This window comes from Hordeum vulgare, chromosome 7H (genome assembly GCF_904849725.1).
Source record: "Hordeum vulgare subsp. vulgare chromosome 7H, MorexV3_pseudomolecules_assembly, whole genome shotgun sequence".
Classification (NCBI taxonomy): Eukaryota; Viridiplantae; Streptophyta; class Magnoliopsida; order Poales; family Poaceae; genus Hordeum; species Hordeum vulgare.
In genome coordinates, this window is record NC_058524.1 from 109,785,292 (window position 1) to 109,810,852 (window position 25,561).

General features: G+C 42.5%; 1 pseudogene; it reads right to left on the reverse strand.

Moving 5' to 3' along the window:
- The window catches only part of LOC123408423, a 36,502-nt pseudogene that overhangs the window by 10,340 nt on the left and 601 nt on the right, over positions 1-25,561 (reverse strand).

Here is a 25,561-nt window from a genome sequence, read left to right on the forward strand (position 1 = left end):
CACAACACAAATGATGCATGAGCAGCTGAATACATGCAAGTCACGGCATGAAAACTCACACAAACAGACACTACACATTAAGTGAAGTTCAATATGCAACGAGTTGAATATTGACGAAACTCCATGTTTAATTATTTAGTTCTATCCCGATTAGATTCACGGCAATATTAAATGTTGTTAAACATGGCAAGAGGTGAAGCGTAATTAAACTACCTATCTAGGCATTTTAAATGAGGTCGAAAATGGCATATAGCACCTCCGAGACGACCTCACATGTTAATTTACAATTCTGCCCAGATCTGAACTAACACATTTAATTAGTTGTTAAACAGCAAAACAAATAGGTTCACGTACGCGTCATTACAAACAATTTACACATAGAGAACATCTCCAACGGAGCTACGGATCAAAAGTTACAAGCACCGCAAGATATGATGGCATGAATGCAATATGTGTGCAACGACGGCTACGAGCACTTCAAAACATACAAACAGCAAGAGAAAATGAAACTCCACGAGATTCTAAGCAAGTTTCATGTAGGACACGATCAAATCTGAGCTACGGTTCAACATCTACGAGCAAAACAAGAAATCACTACAAACTGCCAAAATCAGCCACATAGCATTTTCTACGCCCCACAACTACGAGCTACTCAACTCAAATATAAACAACCAAGGCACGACATGAAAGAGGGCAAGAAGCACTATAACAAACAACTAAAAACAACTAGCATGGCAGCAAGGAACACTAGGAAAAGAAGACACAAAATGGCATCTCACACACTATTTCAGACTTAGTGAAAATTACACTTCATGAAAGTGCAGTTTTCGGTCTGAAGGCATATTGACAGCAGCAAAATCATAAGCTACAATACTCCAAATGGCATGAAAATCACAGCATGCTAGAGAAACACGAGGGCTACAACTAACTCCATTGGACCAACCTCAAGGGAGCTACAGATCCACAGATACAAGCAAGACAAGACAGCAACAAAATATAACAGATTCCAGACTTAGAAATATTTCAGCACCTAGGAGACGAGAGGGAGAGCGGGCGGCGCGGCAACGAATTTTAAAACACCGACAGACGTCCGACAGTAGACCGAATACGGTGCCGCTACGGTCGACCGTTCGGGTACTAGACGAACTCTGATCGCGACGAAACTTGACAGGCGGCCTACCTATATCTAATTACGATCGCATGCCAAGTTTCACCCCGATCACAGAAAGTTTTAAACGCACTTTTAAAATAGGGTTTGACGATGCCGCGGGCGCGTGCGTGTGCGGTCGGGCTCTGAACGGACAACGACGAGAATCGGCAACTAACAACGGATGCAAGTTTTGAAAACTGGCGGCAACGGAATGCCGATGCAATGCAGATGATGCGATGATGATGCGACAAAAGAAAATAAACACACGACGAAAACGGAATAAAGGGGGATCTTCTGGAACGTCGCTGTCACAAAAAGTGCTCTATAAATAGGAGTTTTATTTTTGTGGGACATCTCTGGTCATAAGAAAAATCCTTAAAGTTGTTCTAAGGGATTTGGATCACCAGGGATTTTTAAATGGAGGAAATGGAGGCATCACTAGCCCCACAAGAAGTATACATAATTATTTTATTAAAAATGAGTGGAGGCACTCATTTTATATGGCATGAATTTAGAAATATTTAGAAAGTTGTTTCACTGGATTTGGAGTTTATATGAATTTCCTATGGATTTTCTAACATTGAATAAATAGCAAAAGGGGCTATTTATTTGATGCAACAGAAACATGACAGAGAAAAATGTTGACTAATGTTGCAAAAATAGTTCATGATATTTGAAGTATCTGGAAATTGGAATCACTCCATTTGGAGTTGATTTGAGTGCTGCAAGAATTTATAAAGGTGGAGTTTCAATTATTCAAATTTGAATTTGAATAAATAGACTATAGAAAACTTCTTTGTAAAAATGTGCAAAGATCGTATTTGGATAGATCTTGATTTTTGGAATCTACAGAAATTTGAATCATTAGATTTGGAGTAAAAATGAATTAGATATGGGTTTTTGAAGTTTTTTGATAAAAGAAAAATGAAAAGAGGTTTTTATCACATGAGCTAACCTGCGCCCACTAGCGGTGGGGAGGAAGTGGGTTGGCCTATTGGCTCGGCGTGGCGAGCAAAGAGGCCACGCAAGATGCGCACCCGTCGAATACGCCTTCGGTGAGGGGGAGGCGCAATATGCTACGGGCGCCTCCACTTAACGGGTGCGCCTCGGCCCTGGCTCGCTTACAAATGGGGTCTGGCTGCCAGGTCATCTTCCTCCTCTTGCTCGAGCGGGGAGGAGCAAGGGAGGAAGAGCCGGCTACGCGAGCGCTCGGCCCCGGTGGCTCCATCCACTTCTGACAGCACCTCGGCCACCAGCAGGCTCGGGGAGGTTTATCGCACTCGCGTGGGCTGTTCTCCCATGCTGGAAGGCACCAGATCAAGCGCACCATCGGCCGCCGCGGGCTCTGGCAATGGTGGCCGCGGTGCTCGAGCCTATGGCCACCAGAGGGGGGAATGGAGAGAGGGGAGGATGCAAGGGTATCTTGGGCACCTCACTGCGGTCGGAGGAGGACCGGCGACGAGGGGGAGACGTGCTGCGTTTGCGACCATGGCGGCGGCCATGCCGGCCGTTAGGGTGGACAGTGGGCTCGGTAGGAGCTATGGACTGGTTCAGGAGGTAGCTTGGGAGGAGGGAAGTGAATCACACGGTTAGGGAACTCGGGGGAAAAGAAAAACGAGGGGGCGACGAGGAGGATCTCGGGAGCGCCTCGTGTGCGCTCTGGGCACGGCGGCCATGCATGCTAGAGCCACCTTGGCCTCTTCCTGACATCGAGGAGGTGCGTGGACGGTCAAAGGGGAATCCTTGGCACGCGCTGGTGCTCTATCGACGCCAGACACGAGCTGCACGAAGGAGACAAGGCGCAGAGCGCCGTTATTGCATGCTATCATCATGGTCACCACGCCGACACTCGTCCATGCTGCTCTTTTGGCCGACCAACCTTGTATGGCGCGTGAGGCATGCATTCAGGAGGGAGATTGAGGAGTTTGGCCTCATATGGGGTAATGCAGGTGGGTCTCCTTCTCTGTTTAAGTTTGCAACAACAAATTGTGGGCTAGTGTAAGGTGTTTGCACTGAGAGGAAATTGAGATGAAACCTTGTCTAGCAGTCTTATTCATGAAAGGACTAGAAGACTGCCAATTTTCAACTCGAGGGGATGAGATTAGTTAGCAGATGTAGTTCAAGGTTACATTTTTGCCAAAAAACTAGTTTCAGAAGGGTTGCTCCTATTTTCCACATGAGCATGTCATATTTTGGTTTGGAATGGTGAATAGGATACCAGAGATGTCGTGGAAAGATGTGGGGCATTGGCATGAACAGAAGTATAGCAAAAGGGATAAAAGAGGGGTTGCCATGGTAAAAAGAAGAGGTAAGGAGAGGGAGTCACCCTCCAATAATTGACCAGAGTCCTTGGCAAAATTACTATAGGTAAAATAGGGTCAGAGAATACTGCGGTAAAACTTTTTGCTCAAGGGGATTAGTATAAGGGGTTAAAGAAGCCATTTTGGTAAATGGGCAGAAGGTGTTCGATAGGTGCTAGGGCTAGCAAATGGATTTCAATTTCTATGAAACTTAACAGGATATCATGATAGGTAAAAATAAGCTTGGACACCAAATTGTGGATTTGGTGGAGAAAGTTTCCAATGTAAACTTGGAAAACCCAAGAAATGGGCAGAAATGGCTTTCTGGATACAAAACTAATCAAATCAATTCCCACAAATCCAGAGCTTGGTGTGGTGCTATTATTTGAGCATTAGAGATTGCCCAAAAAGTTTGGGAGCAACTAGGGAACTTTATAATGTAAAGTTTCCCGAATCTAGAAATCAACAAAGAAGGTTTTGAGGGGTTTGGGACAGGTTCATCTATTGTCCCTAGTGCACCACTTGGTGCGGATACATTATTAGAGTATCAAAACATCTCCACAAATACGAGCACAATTGGAGACACTTGGCAATGTAGAGTTGCTCAAATTTGGATATGGATAAATATGATTTTGGAACAATTAGGTGAGTCAAATCAACTTGTATTGGGATGTAACTTGTAAATATCATTACCTATATCATGTGTGGCATGCAAGAATTTACGGGGATTTATTGAGAATATTTCTTATAGAAATATTCCAAAAGCTTGCAATAGGTAGGAAGGGTTTTGAAGGGTTCTCCTTAATATTTTGAACATGACCATGTGTTGAAACTCTTATATATGGAATATATATGTCCACTGATTTTCCCTAAATTTTCTAAAATATTTTTAAAGCAATAAAAATAATTTTCCTTCATAAGGGACCATTTCCGGACTCAGAGAAAGGCTCTTAAATAAAATATTAAAATAACTTTTAAAATAATATTCTTGTGGTTTTGTGAAGTATTTTTGATAATGGTATGTAAATAAAATATTTGGTGCAAAACAACTTCCCTAATTTGAGGACTTGTAGTACAAATCCCAACTTAGGCTTTTTTAAGTTTAAATCAAGGAAATGCTTTTTTGTCAAAATAATGTTTGGTAAAAAATAGTTTCTGGTCCTATACATATGACATGATCATTAGGCAAGGGTTTGGGTCAAGGAGGTGAGTCTCGAGTGTAGGAGGAACATTGAGATTCAAACACAAGCAAACAAGCAAGCAAGCATCAATCACATCAAGCATCTCAAGCACTCACAAATTTTTTAACTTGTCTTGATTTTTTAGATAAATTAATTTAGTCAGGAGAATCAAAACACAGGGTGTGACACCATTGTCGTGAATAAGATGTCATAACTATGCGCTATTGTGTCAATTTTCCAACAGTAATTTGTTTATCCATCGTATGCTATGTTAACGAGAGAAGCCTCTAGAAAAACTATGCCCCCCAGGTCTACTCAAACATAAATACAAAAAAATCCAAAAATACTTTGCTGCAATTTATTTACTATTATTTACTTTTATCTATTTATATTATCTATCTACTAGTATTTAATCCTTGCAAGTAATGAGTTCAAGGGGCTTGACAACCCTCTTGCCCGCATTGGGTGCAAGTGTTTGGTTATGTATGTAGGTGCTGCTAAAGAAGGTTGGTGTGATTCTTCTATTGGTTTGATAACCTTGATTCACATTGAGGAAAATACGTATCTCTAGTGTGTTGCATCTTCCCTCCTCTTCGGGGAAAACCCCAATGTAGTTTACAAGCACCAGCGATCACGCCTCCCGTGTATGCGACCACGCCTCCCGTGCCTACGACCGCGCCATGCAAGTAGAGACAGAAGTAGGGTGCGTGGAGAGGGATGAGTCGGCTGCCAGCACCTCCGCGACCGCCTCCATCATCGAGGAGAAGTAGAACATGGGAGGTCACCGCCTATTGGTCCCATGAAAGCCACCACCGAGGCGACGTCGGCATATGATACGTCTCCAACGTATCTATAATTTTTGATGGTTTCATGCTATTATCTTGTCAAACTTTGGATGTTTTGCATGCCTTTTATATATTTTTTTGGGACTAACTTATTAACTCAGTGCCAAGTGTCAGTTCCTATTTTTCCATGTTTTTGGCCCCTTTCGGACGAGGATTTTGAACGGAGTCCAAACGGAACGAAACTGCCAAAAAGATTTTTTTTGAAACAAAAAAGATCGGGAAGCCTGAGAATCAGGGCAGGGGCCCTGCAGGGACCCCACAAGCCCCCTAGCCGCGGCCAGGGGGCCCGCACTTCCCAAGCTTGTGGGCTCCCTGGGCCACCACTGCCCTAGGACTTTCGCCTATAGATTCCCTAAAATCCCGGAAAAAATCAGGAGATCATCGAAAGTACTTTTCCGCCGCCGCAAGCTTCTGTCTCCGCAAGATCCCATCTGGGGCACGATCTGGTGCCCTGCCGGAGGGGGGATTCGGACACGGAGGGCTTCTTCATCAACACCATGACCTCTCCGATGATGCGTGAGTAGTTCACCATAGACCTACCGGTCTAATAACCCACAAGCGTATGGGATCGCAACAGTATTCGAGGGTAGAGTATTCAACCCAAATTTGTTGGTTCGCCAAGGGGAAGCAAAAGAATATTCTCAAGTATTAGCAGCTGAGTTGTCTGATTCAACCACACCTGAAAGAGTAGCGTCTGCAAGCAAAGTATCAGTAGCAAAGTAGTATGATAACAACGGTGCCAGAAACAATCTGTTGACGGCATAATATTCCTAACTGTTGTATCAATGGCGCCAGAAAAAGGTACGTTGACGAGTAACTATTCTTCCCCGACAACAGTGTCGGAAAAGATCTTGCAACAAGTAATAAGTTATGCCAGATCGTATTCATCATGCAACAGTTATAACACGGAGAGATATGTAACTAGCTCTAGTTCATCAATGTAATGTAGGCATGTATTCCGTATGTAGTCATACGTGCTTAGGGAAAAGAACTTGCATGACATCTATTGTCCATCCCTCTCGTGGCAGCGGGGTCCTAATGGAAACTACGGGATATTAAGGTTCTCCTTTTAATAAAGAACCGGACCAACACATTAACACACGATGAATACATGAACTCCTCATACTATGGTCATCTCCGAGAATGGTTCCGTCTATTGTCACTCCGGGGTTGCCGGGTCATAACACATAGCAGGTGACTACAACTTGCAAGATAGGATCTAAAACACACATATATTGGCGACAACATAATAGGTTCAGATCTGAAATCATGGCACTCGGGCCCTAGTGACAAGCATTAAGCATAGGCAAGTAGTAGCAACATCAATCTAGAACATAGTGGATACTAGGGATCAATCCCCGTCAAGAACTAACTCGATTACATGATAGATCTCATCCAACTCATCACCGTCCAGCAAGCCTACGATGAGATTACTCACGAACGATGAAGAGCATCATGAATGATGAAGAGCATCATGGAATTGTCGATGGAGAAAGGTTGGTGATGACGATGGCGACGATTTCCCCTCTCCGGAGCCCGAAACGGACTCCAGATCTACCCTCTAGATGAAGAACAGGATGTGGCGGCGCCTCCGTATCGCAAAACGCGATGAAACCTTCTCTCTGATTTTTTTTTCCGGGCGAGACGGAAGATATAGAGCTGAGTTTGAGGGCGGTGGTGCCACGTGGGCCCCACAAGCCCTCACGACGCGGCCAAGGGGGGTGGCCGTGGCATGTGGGCTTGTGGCCCACTGGTCCACCTCCTCCCGTGGATCTTTGCGCAGCTATTTTTCTTTTATTCCAGAAAAAATCTCCGTAAATTTTCAGGACGTTCCGAGAACTTTTATTTCTGAACAAAAACAACACCATGGCAATTCTGCTAAAAACAGCGTCAGTCCGGGTTAGTTCCATTCAAATCATGCAAATTAGAGACCAAAACAAGGGCAAAAGAGTTCAGAAAAGTAGATACGACAGAGACGTATCAACTCCCCCAAGCTTAAAGCCTTGCTTGTCCTCAAGCAGTTCAGTTGACAAACTGAAAGAGACAAAAGAAAAACTTTGACGAACTCTGTTTGATCTTGTTGTTGCAACTATGTCTAACTCATATCCAGAGTTTCAGCAAGATCACAAGCAAACCACATAAGCAAATGACATCTAGGTCTCACGGTAAACTCATATCAATGGCATAATCAAGTAGTGAGCAAATAATAATAAGTCTCAAATGTCAACACTTCAATCAAAACAACATGAAGTAGTACGAATAGATGGTATCTCGCTAGCTCTTTCTGAGACCGCAAAACATAAATGTAGAGCACCTTCAAAGACCAAGGGCTGACTAAACATTGTAATTCAAGGCAATGAAGATCCAGTCACAATCATACTCAACACAGTTAAAAGCAAAGCATAAAAATGACAGAGGTGCTCTCTAATTGGTGCTTTTGTAAGAGGAGGATGACTCAACAAGAACATAAATAGACAGGCCCTTCGCAGAAGGAAGCATTGATTTGCAAAGGTGCCACAGCTCAAGCTTTGAAAACAGAGATAATAATTTTGGGTGGCATGCTTTCACTGTCAACGCAATGACTACGAGTTCTCAACGTCTTCCCCGCTACACATGCTATAGGCGGTTCCCAAACAGAAAAGTAAAGTTTTGACTCCCCCACCACCAATCAATCACACTCCACGGCTAACCGAATCCTCGGGTACCGTCCATACCAACATCAACCCTGGGGGAGTTTTGTTTGCAATTATCTTTTCGATTTGAGCATGGAACTGGAATTCCAATTACCGTCCCCTTTCTCGTGAATGATAATGAATAAACACATATCGAGGATAACACGCCTAGCATGGAAGATACCAATAGCCCCCTGTCACCACATGAGCGGTTCGGGCATGCAAAACAAATTATTTCTTGAAGGTTTAGAGAGTGGCACATGCAAATTCACTTGGAACGGCAGGTAGATACCGCACATAGGTAGGTATGGTGGACTCATATGGCACAACTTTGGGTTTATGGAAGTGGATGCACAAGCAATATTCCCGCTTAGTACAATTGAAGGCTAGTAAAAGACTGGGAAGCAACCAACTAGAGAGCGACAACGGTCATCAAAATGCATTGAGATTAACTAACATTGAGTGCAAGCATGAGTAGGACACAAATCACCATGAACATGAATATCATAGAGGCTATGTTGATTTTGTTTCAACTACATGCGTGAACATGCGCCAAGTCAAGCCACTTGAAACATTCAAAGGAGGATACCATCCTATCATACTACATCATAGTCATCTCAACATTCATGTTGGCAACCAAGACAAACCATTATAAGCTCCTAGCTAAGTAAGCATGGCATAAGCAACTATGATCTCTAAGTTGTCATTGCAAACATGTTTCTCTCACAACAAAGCTGAACTAGGAACAATGAGCTAGTCATATTTACAAAAACAAAATAGATCGAGTTCATACCAGCTTTTCCAGGCTCAGTCACTTCATCATATATCGTCATTATTGCCTTTCACTTGCACGACCGAATGATGTGAACAATAATAAGAGTGCTCGTGCATTGGACTACGCTGGAATCTGCAGGCAAACACAAAGGAGAAGACAAAGTAATATGGCTCTTTTAAAGCTAAACAGGTATGCATGAAAGAGCCACTAAACATTGTAACCAATATCTTCTACCTTGACCCAAAGAAAAAGAAAACTATCTACACGAGAAAGCTCCCAACAAGCAAAAGAAGAAAAAGAAAATCTTTTTGTTTTTTCTCAAACTAGACAGACACACGAAAAGAAAACGAGAAAAAGAAAATAAACTAGCATGGATGATATAGTGGCAAAGTGTGAACACCCGCTAACAAAGTGAAAGCATAAGCAAGAATGTAAAGTCGGTGAGAACACGTACTCCCCCAAGCTTAGGCTTTTGGCCTAACTTGGTCTACTCCCAAGGATGATCCTGGCGAAACCCAAAATCACAATCAGGGTTATACGGGAGCGCTGCAGCCACTGCGTGAATAGCTGCCTCACGGAGACGAGCAACCTTTGCCTCCCTCTCATATTCCTCTGCCTCTCCTCTGGTTATGTAATATTTCCGTTTTACCTGAAAGTCAAAGAGAGTAGGAGCAAGAAGGGTAATATGGAAAACACGCTGTCGGTTAAATATCAATCAGTATAGGAGGGATTCGTCATCCCTCTCAAGGAACTGGTAGCGTGTCAAAGCGACGCGGTCAAGGAAATCTATATGGAGCGGGGGATCTCCTTCGCGGATGGGTACTCCAAGAAAATTTGCTATGCGAGTGGCATAGATCCCACCAAAGAAATCCCCTTCAATAGCATTCTTATTCAGCCTCCTTGCTATAATAGCTCCCATGTTGAAGCTTTTGTCACCCGTCACTGCGCTCTTAAGGATACTAAGGTCGGGTGCGCAGAGGTGACAATGCTCAATCTTGCCATTAATGCATCTGCCTATGAAGAGGGCAAAGTAATGCAAGGCAGGAAAATGAATACTCCCAATGGTAGCTTGCGTAATGTATCTAGTTTCTCCAACTGTAATACCAGAGCAAAAATCTCTAATCGAAGATTTAGGAGGATCATTGAGGCTACCCCAAGTAGGTATTTTGCAGATTCTATTGAAATCCTCTAAATCCATGGTATAAGATTTTATCATAGAGATCAAACAGTACCGATGGCTCACGATCAGCTAAAAATTTGAATCTACGAACAAAGGAGGCAGTGAGAGCAACATACTGTTCACATTTATCAGAGATGACTTCTTCGAGTCCGACGTTGTGAACAAGTGCATCAAACTCATCTTTGAACCCTGCCTCAATCATAAATTCATCAGAAGGCCATTCACATGGTTGTACCTGCGCGTCCCTAGGTTGGTAAGGATCAGGCTCCCGAATCGCAAGACGGGGACCTCTCTTGCTTGAGGAACCACCATGAAAGTTTATCCTGAACATCTTCCTTTTCTAAAATTTTCAGTGGCCCAAAGGAAAGGTCAACAAGGTTCAACTAAACTTGTAGCAACTACTCCAACGAGTGCCTAGAGACCATATTACGCATCAAAACTACTTGGGACCAGCTAGAATCAGCATGCAAAGCTCAAGAACATGGTCACCAAGGCAGCAAAAATACGCGGAGTATAAGGCACTAGAGCAAAAACTAATTGGACCAATGGAGGAGACACTTACCAAGGAGTAATTTTACCCGAAACAGTTCGGAGAACGGTGATTTGAGCAAAGAGATCGAAAATCCCAGCAAGAGGAGCAAGAACACGGGTTTGAGCTGCGAAACGATTTTTTCTGGAGGTAGGAGAAGCGGATGAGAGCAAGAATGAGTGGAGAGGGTGCATGTGGGCCCCACAAGCCTGGGTGGCGCGGCCATGTGGGTGCCCGCGCCCCTAGGGCTTGTGGCCCCCAGACAGACTCTTTGTCCCAGTATTTTTCAAAAAATCCAGAAAAAATCATACTAGATTTTCACAGCGTTCGGAGAACTTTTATTTTCAGGGTATTTTTCTACCGGACGCTAAAACAGAAAACAGGGAAAACTAAACTAAATCTATCGTTTTTCTTCTAAGCAACCTAAAGTGAAAGCTTGGAACAGAGGTTTGTGACTCCTCGATTCATCCATCTCATGGTCATCGAAAGAAATCCGTCAATGAGGTTGATCAAGTCTCCTCGACAAACCTTTTCGAATCGCAAAAGAGAACGGAGAATTTTCAAATAGTCACTAGGTCACCTCAATGGAGATGTGTATCTCCCCAACAAGAAAATCACACTTCATCTTGACACGAGGAATAGGGCATTCAAAGCTCCCAATAAGAATTGATGAAGTTTTTTCGATAGCATTGATGCAATGTACTCGATATTGTTTCTTCGGAAAGTGCACCGTATGCTCATTACCATTGACATGGAAAGTGACATTGCCTTTGTTGCAATCTATAACAGCACCTGCGGTGTTTAAAAAGGGTCTTCCGAGGATGACAGCCATGGCATCGTCCTCGGGAATATCCAAGATAACAAAGTCTGTTAAGATAGTGGTGTTAGCAACCACAACAGGCACATCCTCCCAAATGCCGAGAGGGAAAGTAGTTGATTTGTCGGCCATTTGCAGAGAGATTTGAGTGGGTGTCAACTTATCCAGTTCAAGTCTACGATAAAGAGAGAGAGGCATAACACTAACACCGGCTCCAAGGTCGCATATCGCAGTTCTAATGTAGTTGCCTTTAATGGAGCAAGGTATAGTGGGCACACCGGGATCACCTAGTTTCTTAGGAGTTCCACCCTTGAAGGTATAGTTGGCAAGCATGGTGGAAATCTCAATCTCAGGTATCCTCCTCTTATTAGTCACAATATCTTTCATGTACTTAGCATACGGAGACATCTTGAGCATATCCGTCAAACGCATTTGCAGAAAGACAGGTCTGATCATTTCAACGAAGCGCTCAAAATCCTCATCATCTTTTTTCTTGGATGGTTTGGGAGGAAAGGGCATAGGTTTCTGAACCCATGGTTCCCTTTCTTTACCATGCTTCCTAGCAACGAAGTCATTCTTATCGTATCTTCTATTCTTAGGATGTGGGTTATCAAGATCAGGTTCAATCTCCACATCCTTTTCATTGCTAGGTTGAGCATCAACATGAACATCACTATTGACATTATCATTAGGCTCATGTTCATCACCAGATTGTGTTTCAGCATCAGAGACAGAGGCATCGTTTGGACTCTCGGGTGTAGCAGCAACGGGGTTGCTAGCGTGCAGGTTCCTATCATCTTTCTTCTTCTTTCTAGGATGACTAGGTGCATGAGTGCTAACTCCTTGAGAATCTTGTTCAATTCTCTTAGGACGACCCTCAGGATACAGAGTTTCCTGGGTCATTCTACCGCCTCTAGTAACGACTCTGACAAAATTGTCATTCAACTCATTGAGCAAGTCATTTTGAGCTTTAAGTACTTGTTCTACCTGAGTGGTAACCATAGAGGCATGTTTACTCAGAAGCTTAAGATCATTGACATTTTTGTCCACACAAGCACTTAAATGACTAAGCATACGAGCATTCTTTTCCAATTGTCTGCTAACATAATCATTGAAACTCTGTTGTTTGGCGACAAAGTTATCAAATTCATTCAGGCATAAGCTAGCAGGTTTATCAAAAGGAATATCACTCTCATCAAACCTACGCAGAGAATTTACTTCTACTACCTATATCGGGTTATCGAGACCATGGATCTCTTCGATAGGTGGTAGATTTTTGACATCTTCAGATTTAATGCCTTTCTCCCGCGTAGATTTCCTAGCTTCTTGCATATCTTCAGGACTGAGGAATAGAATACCTCTTTTCTTTGGAGTTGGCTTAGGAGGTGGTTCGGGAATAGTCCAAGCATTCTCATTGCAGAAGATGTTATTCAGCAGAATCTCAGCTTGTTCTACGGTTCATTCCCTAAAAAACACTACCGGCACAACTATCTAAGTGGTCTTTGGAAGCATCGGTACGTCCATTATAGAAGATATCAAGTATTTCATTCTTCTCAAGAGGGTGATCAGGCAAAGCATTCAGTAGCTGAATAAGCCTCCCCCAAGCTTGTGGGAGACTCTCTTCCTCAGCTTGAGCAAAGTTGTATATTTCCTGCAAGGCAACTTGCTTCTTATGGGCAGGGAAATATTTTTCAGAGAAGTAGTAGACCATATCCTGGGGGCTACGCACACATCCAGGAGCAAGAGAAGTGAACCAGGTCTTAGCATCATTCTTTAGCGAGAAAGGAAACAACTTGAGCATGTAGTAGTGGCGGATCTTTTCCTCACTAGTGAATAGGGTGGCTATATCGTCTAGTTTGGTAAGATGGGCTACAACCGTTTCAGACTCATAACCGTGAAAAGGATCAGATTTGACTAGAGTGATTAACTCAGGGTCGACACAGAATTCATAATCCTTATCGGTCACAAAGATAGGCGAAGTGGCAAACTTTGGGTCATATTTCATCCTAGCATTCAGAGGTTTTTCTTTCCACTTGCGCAGAAGTTTCACAACATCATAGCTATCCTTACACGCAAGAAAATCCTCAGCTATCTCGCCCTCCATAACATAGCGCGTATCAGGCATAATAGGCAATTCAGGCATAGTAGTAGGTTCTACTTCAATAGTATCAGCAGTTTCAGAAGTATCATCACGTCTAGCAGCAACTCTAGGAAGCTGTGCATCAAGGAACGCACCTAGTGGCCAAGCAGTATCAAGCATGGCATCATCAGGCATAGTATCAAGCATAGCATCATCATAAGCATCATGGGCAGCAGAAGTAGCATCATCAACCACATGCGACATATCAAGATTTATAGCAGGAGGTGATGTTGCAAACTTACTCAAAACTGAAGGTGAATCAAGTGCAGAGCTAGATGGCAGTTCCTTACCTCTCCTCGTAGTGGAAGGCGGGATTTTAGTTCTTGGATCTTTCGGATTCCTCATAGTGATCAGCAGACGTCAATCCGAACTGACTCAAAGAATATAGATGTGCTTCCCCGACAACGGCGCCAGAAAAAGCCTTGATAACCCACAAGCGTATGGGATCGCAACAGTTTTCGAGGGTAGAGTATTCAACCCAAATTTGTTGGTTCGCCAAGTGGAAGCGAAAGAATATTCTCAAGTATCAGCAGCTGAGTTGTCAGATTCAACCACACCTGAAAGATTAGCGTATGCAAGCAAAGTATCAGTGGCATAGTAGTATGATAACAACGGTGCCATAAACGATCTGTTGACGGCAGACTATTCCTAATTGTTGTATCAATGGCGCCAGAAAAAGGTACGTTGACGAGTAACTATTCTTCCCCAACAGTAGTGTCGGAAAAGATCTTGCAACAAGTAACAGCGAAGTAGCAAGGAACAACAGTAGTAGCAACAGCAAAGTAACAGCAGTAGCAACAGCAGCAGCAAAGTGGCCCAATCCCTTTTGTAGCAAGGGACAAGCCTAGACAAAGTAACGTAGCGAGGACCAGTAGTAAAAGACTCGTAGGCAGTGGATCGGTGATGGATGAGTATGACGGATATGATTCATCATGTAACAGCTATAACACGGAGAGATATGTGACTAGCTCCCATTCGTCGATCTAATGTAGGCATGTATTCCGTATGTAGCCATACATGCTTAGGGAAAAGAACTTGCATGACATCTATTGTCCATCCCTCCCGTGGCAGCGGGGTCCTAATGGATACTACGGGATATTAAGGTTCTCCTTTTAATAAAGAACCGGACCAACGCATTAACACGCGGTGAATACATGAACTCCTCATACTATGGTCATCTCCGAGAGTGGTTCCGGCTATTGTCACTCCGGGGTTGCCGGGTCATAACACATAGTAGGTGACTACAACTTCCAAGATAGGATCTAAAACACACATATATTGGCGACAACATAATAGGTTCAGATCTGAAATCATGGCACTCGGGCCCTAGTGACAAGCATTAAGCATAGCTAAGTAGTAGCAACATCAATCTAGAACATAGTGGATACTAGGGATCAATCCCCGTCAAGAACTAACTCGATTACATGATAGATCTCATCCAACTCATCACCGTCCAGCAAGCCTACGATGAGATTACTCACGAACGATGAAGAGCATCATGGAATTGTCGATGGAGAAAGGTTGATGATGACGATGGCGACGATTTCCCCTCTTCGGAGCCCGAAACGGACTCCAGATCTGCCCTCCAGATGAAGAACAGGATGTGGTGGCGCCTCCGTATCGCAAAACGCGATGAAACCTTCTCTCTGATTTTTTTCCGGGCGAGACGGAAGATATAGAGCTGAGTTTGGGGGCGGTGGTGCCACGTGGGCCCAACAAGCCCTCACGGCGCGGCCAGGGGGGTGGCCGCGGCCTGTGGGCTTGTGGCCCACTGGTCCACCTCCTCCGGTGGATCTTTGCGCATGTATTTTTCTTTTATTCCAGAAAAAATCTCCGTAAATTTTCAGGACATTCCGAGAAGTTTTATTTCTGCACAAAAACAATACCATGGCAATTCTGCTGAAAACAACGTCAGTCCGAGTTAGTTCCATTCAAATCATGCAAATTAGAGTCCAAAACAAGGGCAAAAGAGTTCGGAAAAGTAGATACGATGGAGACGTATCAGGGTCCATAGCTAGTAGCTAGATGGCTTCTTCTCTCCCTTGGATCTTCAATACAAAGTTCTCCATGATCTTCATGGAGATCTATCCGATGTAATCTTCTTTTGCGGTGTGTTTGTCGATATCCGATGAATTGTGGATCTATGATCAGATTATCTATGAATCTTATTTGAGTTTCTTCTGATCTCTCTTATGCATGATTTCATATCCTTGTAATTCTCTTCGAGTTGTGGGTTTGTTTGGCCAACTAGATCTATGATTCTTGCAATCGGAGAAGTGCTTGGTTTTGGGTTCATAATGTGCGGTGACCTCACCCAGTGACAGAAGGGGTAGCGAGGCACGCATCGTGTTGTTGCCATGAAGGGTAAAAAGATGGGGTTTTCATCATTGGTTTGAGATTATCCCTCTACATCATGTCATCTTGCTTAAGGCGTTACTCTGTTCGTCATGAACTCAATACATTAGATGCATGTTGGATAGCGGGATGTGTGGAGTAACAGTAGTAGATGCAGAAATTATCGGTCTACTTGTCTTGGACGTGATGCATATATGTATGATCATTGCCTTAGATATCGTCATGACTTTGCGCGGTTCTATCAATTGCTCGACAGTAATTTGTTCGCCCACCATGATATTTGCTATTTTGAGAGAAGCCTCTAGTGAACACTATGGCCCCCGGGTCTACTCCACACCATATTTTCAGCCTTATGCTTTTACTTCGTTGCACTTTCCGCCTTCAGATCTCACTTTGCAATCAATCTTGAAGGGATTGACAACCCCTTTATAGCGTTGGGTGCAAGCTCTTTGTGTTTGTGCAGGTACTCTGGACTTGACGAGATTCTCCTACTGGATTGATACCTTGGTTCTCAAACTGAGGGAAATACTTACTGCTCCTGTGCTGCATCACCCTTTCCTCTTCAAGGGAAAAACCAACGCAAGCAAGTCTCTGTCAACGTGTCAATTTTTGGCGCTGTTGTTTGAGAAGTAGCAAGAAGGATTTCTGGCGCCGTTGCCGGGGAGGATCAAGTCAAGAACTCATCCAAGTAAGTGTCACAAACTCATATCTTTCATCTACTTTGTTTACGAGTTGCCTCTCATTTTCCTCTCCCCCACCTCACCAATTTGCCTTTTTGGTTTGCCTTTTTGGTTTGCCTTTTTCGTTCGCCTTTTCGTTTGCCCTTTTCTCTCGCTTGCTTTCTGTTCGTCTTTGTGGGATAGTCTACCTGTCCTCATGGCTAGATCCACCACTTCGAACGATACTCCCGAGAGCGAAGTCCTCAATTTCAAACAAATTGAGGAAGAAAACTTAAAGGACGCTTGGTATAGGGTTTGCAATGCTCAGAGTAGATCTACTCATAAGCAATCCACTACCATCGTGCTTCGCAGTTTTTATGTGGGTGTTTCTCCTTGGAATAAGTATATTCTTGACACCATCGTAGGTGGAAATTTCTTGGGTAGTCATACCGTTGATTCTTACGGAGCTGTAATAAATTTGGTAGGCTCACCCCCACTCATGATTAATGGAACTACCTTAACTCTGGAACATGTAATGCGTAGGCTGGACGTCATTGAAAATAAAGTTGCTACGATCGAACTCATTGAGAATTTGGATAAAAAGATCCACAATCAAATCACTCAGTACGGATCCAAGGTGGGAATGGTTTTGAAAAATTTAAAGGAGAAGAAACCCATAGTTAACGAAAAACTACGTCATGATTCCGCTAGGATTGGCAAACTAGAGGATGTTATAACCAACTTGGGTTCCGCTTTTGCCGCTGTGCAGAATACTCCAAATTTTGCCCATAATAAAATCACCAAGTCTGTTTTTGTTCCTAAAAGTAGTGGTGAATCATCCAGCAAGACAGATGAAAACCTTAAGATGATAAGTGATCACGCTACTTATGGTTTGAGCACCAAAGACGACGATACGTGATTTTATCGCCTTATGCCTAGCTAGGGGCGTTAAAAAATAGAGCTTGTTGGGAGGCAACCCAATGAATTTATTTCTTTTTCTTTCTGTTTTGTTGAGTCCACACTATCATAATTCTGTTGTGATTGTGTTTTTTGTGTTTCTTTTTGTGTTTGAGCCAAGCAAAACCTTTATGACCTGTCTTGGTAATGGTTGTTTGATCCTACTGGAAAAAGACAGAAACTTTTCGCTCATGAGATGATTTTTCATTTTTATTCAGAAAGAGCTTTTGAGTTGATTCATTTTGCTCCTGGTTTATATGCCGTTTGCCTACGCACCCGTAATTTTTCAGAATTTTTGAGGTACCAGAAGTATACGAAGTATACAGATTGCTACAGACTGGTCTGTTTTTGACAGATTCTGTTTTTGTTGAGTTGGTTGCTTGTTTTGATGAAACTATGCTTAGTATCGGGGGGTACTAGCCATGGAAAAGTGAGAATACAGTAGCCCAACACCGATACAAATAGAAATCAAGATTGCTACAGTACTAAAGAGGTGGTAGTTTGTTTTCTTGTGCTAATGATATCACGAGTTTCTGTTTAAGTTTTGTGTTGTGAAGTTTTCAAGTTTTGGGTGATGTTCTCATGGACAAAGAGATAAGGAGTGGAAAGAGCTCAAGCTTGGGAATGCCCAAGGCATCCCAAGCCAAATTCAAGGACACTAAAAAGCCTAAGCTTGGGGATGCCCCGGGAAGGCATCCCCTCTTTCGTCTTCAATCCATCGGTAACATTACTTGGAGCTATATTTTTATTCACCACATGATATGTGTTTTGCTTGGAGCGTCTTGTATCGTAGGAGTATTTTCTTTTTGTTGTGTCACAATCATCCTTGCTGCACACCTTTAGAGAGAGACATGCACTCATCGTGATTTTGCTAGAATGCTCATTGTGCTTCACTTATATCTTTTGAGCTAGAGAATTTTGCTCTATGTGCTTCAGTTAGATCTTTTAGAGCACGGCGGTGCGTGACTTGGTAGTTGGCTTATGCTATGAAAGTAGTCCCAAAGGTGATAGGTACCCAAAGAGGATACAAAAACCTCCATCTTCATGTGCATTGTGTAGAAAGAGAAGTTTTGATTCCTCTCAATTAGTTTCGAGGCGTGGATTTGGTAATATTAAGAGTTATGTTAGTAGGTTGTTGTGAATATAGAAATACTTGTGTTGAAGTTAGTGATTCCCGTAGCATGCACGTATGGTGAACCACAATGTTAGGAAGTCGGAGCATAATTGATCTATTGATTTTCATCCTTTGTGTTGAGGTCGGGATCGCGTGATGGTTAACACCTACCAACCCTTCCCCTAGGAGTATGCGTTTAGCACTTTGTTTCGATTACTAATAGAAACTTTCACAACAAGTATGTGAGTTCTTCATGACTAATGTGAGTCCATGGTATAGATGCACTTTCACCTTCTACCATTGCTAGTCTCTCTAGTGCCGCACAATTCTCGTCGGTACACAAACCCACCAAATGCCTTCCTCAAAACAGCCACCATATCTACCTACTATGGAATTTTCATAGCCATTCCGAGATATATTGCCATGCAACTCCCACCGTTCCGTCTCATGACTTGTGCCGTCACTATCATATTGCCATTGCATGATCGTAAGATAGCCAGCGAGATGTTTCAACGTCATACGCCAACCTAGACCGTTGCACATCTCGGTACACTGCCGGAGTCATTTCATATAGAGTCATTATCATTCTAAACTTTGAGCTATGAGTAAACAAAAGTGTGATGATCATCATCATTAGAGCATTGTCCCATGTCAGGAAAAAAAGAGAGGCCAAAGAGCCCAAATAAAAAAAGGAGAGAAAAAAAAAGAAAGAGAAAAAAAGAGGCCTAAGAGCCCAAATAAAAAAATGAGAGAAAAAGAGAGAAGGGACAATGTTACTATCTTTTTCCACACTTGTGCTTCATAATAGCACCATGTTCTTCATGATTGAGAGCCTCTCATTTCGTCACCACCATATGCTAGTGGGAATCTTCATTATATAACTTGGCTTGTATATTCCAGTGATGGGCTTCCTCAAAATTGCCCTAGGTCTTCGTGAGCAAGCAAGTTGGATGCACACCCACTAGTTCTTCTGTTGAGCTTTCACATACTTATAGCTCTAGTGCATCCTTTGTATGGCAATCCCTACTCATTCACATTGATATCTATTAATGGGCATCTCCATAGCCTTTTGGTATGCCGAGTCAATGTGACAATCTCCTCCTTTTTTGTCTCACAACCACTACCACACTCTATTTCATCTATAATGCTATATCCATGGCTCACGCTCATGTATTGCGTGATAGTTATAAATTTTTTGAGAAAGTAAGAGTGCGAAAACTATTACTTGTCCAATACCGGGGTTGTGCATGATTTACATTAGTTGTGTGAGGATGATGGAGCATAGCCAGACTATATGATTTTGTAGGGATAACTTTCCTTGGCCTTGTTATTTTGAAAGTTCATGATTACCTTGCTAGTTTGCTTGAAATATTATTGTTTTCATGTCAATAGCAAACTATTGTTTTGAATCTCACGGATCTGAACACTCATGTCACATGAAAGAAGTTGCAAAGGACAACTATGCTAGGTAGAATTCCACATAAAAAAATCATTCTTTATCACTTCCCTACTCTAGGACGAGCAGGAGTTAAGCTTGGGGATGCTTGATACGTCTCCAACGTATCTATAATTTTTGATGGTTTCATGCTATTATCTTGTCAAACTTTGGATGTTTTGCATGTCTTTTATATATTTTTTGGGACTAACTTATTAACTCAGTGCCAAGTGCCAGTTCCTGTTTTTTCCATGTTTTTGACCCCTTTCACAGGAGGATTTTGAACGGAGTCCAAACAGAACGAAACTGCCGAAAAGATTTTTTCCGAAAGAGAAAAAGATCGGGAAGCCTGAGAATCAGGGTAGGGGGCCTGCAGGGACCCCACAAGTCCCCTAGCTGTGGCCAAGGGGCCCGCGCCTCCGAGTCTTGTGGGCTCCCTGGGCCACCTCTGCCCTAGGACTTTCGCCTATAAATTTCCTAAAATCCCAGAAAAAAATCAGGGGATCATCGAAAGTACTTTTCCGCCACCGCAAGCTTCTGTCTCCGCAAGATCCCATCTGGGGCACATTCTGGTGCCCTGCCGGAGGGGCGATTCGGACACGGAGGGCTTCTTCATCAACACCATGACCTTTCCGATGATGCGTGAGTAGTTCACCATAGACCTACGGGTCGATAGCTAGTAGTTAGATGGCTTCTTCTCTCTCTTGGATCTTCAATACAAAGTTCTCCATGATCTTCATGGAGATCTATCCGATGTAATCTTCTTTTGCGGTGTGTTTGTCGAGATCCGATGAATTGTGGATTTATTATCAGATTATCTATGAATCTTATTTGAGTTTCTTCTGATCTCTCTTGTGCATGATTTCATATCCTTGTAATTCTCTTCGAGTTGTGAGTTTTGTTTGGCCAACTAAATCTATGATTCTTGCAACGGGAGAAGTGCTTGGTTTTGGGTTCATACTGTGCGGTGACCTCACCCAGTGACAGAAGGGGTAGCGAGGCACGCATCATGTTGTTGCCATCAAGGGTAAAATGATGGGGTTTTCATCATTGGTTTGAGATTATTCCTCTACATCATGTCATCTTGCTTAAGGCGTTACTCTGTTCGTCATGAACTCAATACACTAGATGCATGCTGGATAGCGGTCGATGTGTGGAGTAATAGTAGTAGATGCAGAAAGTATCGGTCTACTTGTCTCGGACGTGATGCCTATATGTATGATCATCGCCTTAGATATCGTCATGACTTTGCGCCGTTCTATCAATTGCTCGACAGTAATTTGTTCATCCACCGTGATATTTGCTATTTTGAGAGAAGTCTCTAGTGAACACTATGGCCCCCGGGTCTACTCCACACCATATTTTTAGCCTTACACTTTTACTTCATCGCACTTTCCGCCTTCAGATCTCACTTTGCAATCAATCTTGAAGGGATTGACAACCCCTTTATAGCGTTGGGTGCAAGCTCTTTGTGTTTGTGCAGGTACTCTGGACTTGACGAGATTCTCCTACTGGATTGATACCTTGGTTCTCAAACTGAGGGAAATACTTACTGCTCCTGTGCTGCATCACCCTTTCCTCTTCAAGGGAAAAACCGATGCAAGCAAGTCTCCGTCAATGTGTCAATTTTTGGCGCTGTTGTTTGAGAATTAGCAACATACACAACCAGTGTCTTTCCCGGTTCATCTCTTGCGAGGATCTTCATCAATCTTGCATGGGCTACACGGAAGTAGGGGTGCCCCATTCCCTTCCTGCTGAAGCATCAGCCGGGAGTTCCGCTCCGATGAACGGTGGGGAAGTGAGGCGTCCTTTGCATTGAAGCTTATGCCTCTGGGCTCCGACAGTCCGATGAGTGGGGTGCCGGACATGGGGAATACAAAGGGATCCACCGCGGCCGACCATAGACTAGTGTAGCGTATTTGGGTTGTGGGACTAGGGTTCCACGGGACCATACACGCACATAGTTTATCCTTTTTAGTTAAAATATGTTCAAAATGTAATGAAATTCGTCGTGTTTGTATGAAATCCGTCATGTTTGCATAAAATCCAGCCGTGTTTGCATGAAATTCATCTCGTTGGTTCGAGTTGTTGTCAAAATGTATGCGTCTACGTGATACGTCTCCAATGTATCTATAATTTTTTATTGTTCCATGCTATTATATTATCAATCTTTAATACTTCATATGTATTTATATGTTGTTAATATCCTCGTAAAACTTTTACACACTTCTAGGCGTCATTTCTTTTCCAGGCAAAAGTCAAGCTGTGATTGGTATTATACACTTGTAAATTAAATCCGGAGGTAAAATGTTACACCGATTCCAAGAAGGCCTTTAGTGATTTTGTAGGAGACCAATTGATCATCAGTTTAAACAAAACCATTTTTCAATTAACCATAGAACCCGAACTGCTTAGTTCGGTTGGAATGAATGCCCACCCTAAGATGTCACACGAAATTTATGGGGTATCCATTGAAGATATCCTAACTGCATGCACACGGTCGCTCTATGAGCATGTTTGGATCAGGTCGTGGATGAAAAATGCCTCGCCTGGAGCCTCCGTGGGAATTTCCTCAAGTGTGTTTGTTTCAATCTTTTAGGAGCTGGGATTTTGTTGCTCCACAAAAATAGGACGGGGCTTGATTGCTCCGCAACAATGCTCCCATTTGTGCTCCACACTAATCCTATGGATCTCAGGGCTACCCACGTCTCCCTAAAATCAGTATAGAAAAACCAACAAATAAACCAGTTGCTCCGTCTTATCCCCTTTCCCCTAAGCCCGCTCTTCCATGGAGAAGAAAGGAGATGGTAGCTGTCATACAGGAAGGAGAATGCATGTAGATGATCAATCTCTCTACATTGCTCATCGTTACCATGTTGCAACTCTCGATGTCTGCGTTCGTCGTGGCTTCCTTTGCCCTTAATCCCATCCAACACATGGCACTTTTTCTCGCCCAACGCGAGCTGCCCAGACAACATAGATATACATCAACGCATGGTGGGGGAAGGGTCACATGTCAACCTTCACGAGGCCACCTCCCAACTTCTTTACCTGATACCTTCGACACTCATGCCGTCTATCGCACACACCTTGATCGGGCTCACCATTTCTGCTGTTTGAGCTGATCACTAAAAGTCCATCTGAGTGACCTGTATACCGTTTATCGCACACACCTTGATCTTCCTAATTGTTTGTATTGTTTTGGCTTATCGCATATAGTTCATTTGTGTGACCTATATGCCGTCTATCACACACATCTTTATCTAAGTAATCATTTGTATTGTTTTGGCTCATCACAAGCAGCTCGTATGGATCAACCGTATGTCACTTATTGCACACACAACTATTATCTGAATCATGCTTGATGGATCGGCCATTGCACACATTTCACTTAATTGGAGAAGATTCTATAACTATACCGTTTGTGATTCATGCATTGCACATAGTTCGGTCGAAGGGTCTCGGATGCATGTGTCGTCTTAGGACTTTCCTGCGGTAGTGGTTGTCCTATGGGGTCAATTGGTAAATTGCTATGATTGGTTTTATTTACATGTGGTTATGTTATTGTCCTTTGGTGACGATCATTTGTGGGCGCACATGGATCACACCTTAGAGTTAGTTGTACGTTGATAGGACTATGCATATGGTGGCAAGAGTGACCGAAACCTCGCCCTCACCATGGAAACTAATACATATGGGATTGAAGGTGGATCAATATATCTTAATACTATGGTTGGGTTTACCTTAATAATTAACTTGTTAGTAGTTGCAGATGCTTGCTAATAGTTCCAATCATAAAAACATATGAAGTATAGATAGTATATGAGAGAGGCCTCTCTATTGGTGCAATAATTTGCCTCTTTGTCTTTTGGAGATTGTTATCATAAATAGTGAGGACTAATGAGTTTGCTAGTACATACAAAGATTGTATGTCCCTGAAGTCAAGAGGAGTTTGTTACAAACTCCGAACGTAATCACCTATAGAGTAGCGAAGATTATTATCAAAGATTATACATGACGAAGTTTACCCGACAAATTGCTCAAGTAAAGCAATTGCTTCAGTACATGGTCCAAAGAAAATGACTACAACCGAGAAGAACAAAGATAGAGAAAAGACATCTTATTTTGTTTCGTAGTTCATACTCCCTCTATTGAGTCATAGGACCACCGCACTATCAAGAGGGGTATAGTGTTCGAAGCTTACGTTTCTTTGATGCTAAATCAAAACATATGTGAGTTGAGAGAAACCTCTTTGTGTTTGGAAATAATACTCGCCAACAAGAAACATTGTTCTTCTTTGCTGCGAGAAATTTGATTCAGATCGGGGAGTCAACTTACTTATTCGTCAAGTAAAGTTGTCGAGTGCGTTTTAAATCTAACACTTGGAAACATTTACTTGGACATTGTTTAGATGTTGAGGCAATTTTTGGTTTTGGATAGCAATATTAGCACAATCAATAATATTACCACAATTATGTTTCCTAAATGTTTTTATATACTTCAGTCATGTAAGCCATCATTGAACTACACCCTCTATCACCCTTTCTTCTTGTTCCAAGGAAGTAATCATATTTTTTCTTCTCAACCCATTTACTTTAGCATGATAATATCTGGTATTGTTGTCTCCATAAAAAAATTCGTTATCCTTATATCTCTGCAACCACTTCAATTCATCCTAATGTAAAATTCTAGCCAACAGATCCGTGAGCTCTTTCTGCTCCTGTCTATCACAGGAAAAAAGACCCATATTCTTAACAATTTTTATCAGTGGCATCTAGCTTACCTAAAATCTTCAACTTAGTCTTGTAAACCAAACATCAGTATTTCTATTCCACCCTCTAACTTTCTTCCTCAGATTTCTCGGTCTTTCCCAACATCTTTCCAAAGTGTATCCATAATTATTTTCATTCCAAATTTTAATGAAAAAATCTCTAAAACCCTCTACAAGCAATAAAACAAAAAATAGGAGAGGCATGGAAGTGATCTCCATATATTCTAAAAAAAGGAGTATGATCAATGTGCTCCCTATCAAAGGATTGCAACATAGCTAGAGGATAATGGTCCTCCCATTAACGGCCATTAACGGCAGAAGACCAATATATCTAGTTTTTCCAAGGTAGCGTCCTCCAAATTATTTGCCCAATTGAAATTTCTCCCACTAAAAGTCATCTCTCTTTACCCATCGTGTTAAATGATTCCATTAAACACAAAACTCAAGTGATCACCGCCATTGAGTTTCTTTCACAACTATATTCAATTATGTTTAAATCCCCACCTACTAAGCATGGTAGAGGATTATCATGATATATTATAACCAACTTAGCTAGGGAGTTAGCTTTTCCTTCCAAGTGTGCATCACCATAAACAATAATGAGATTCCAACTAGGTTGGAAAATCTTATCAAAAAGTAAATATTCTAATAAAGGACTCTTCCCTCTCCACTTGGATACTA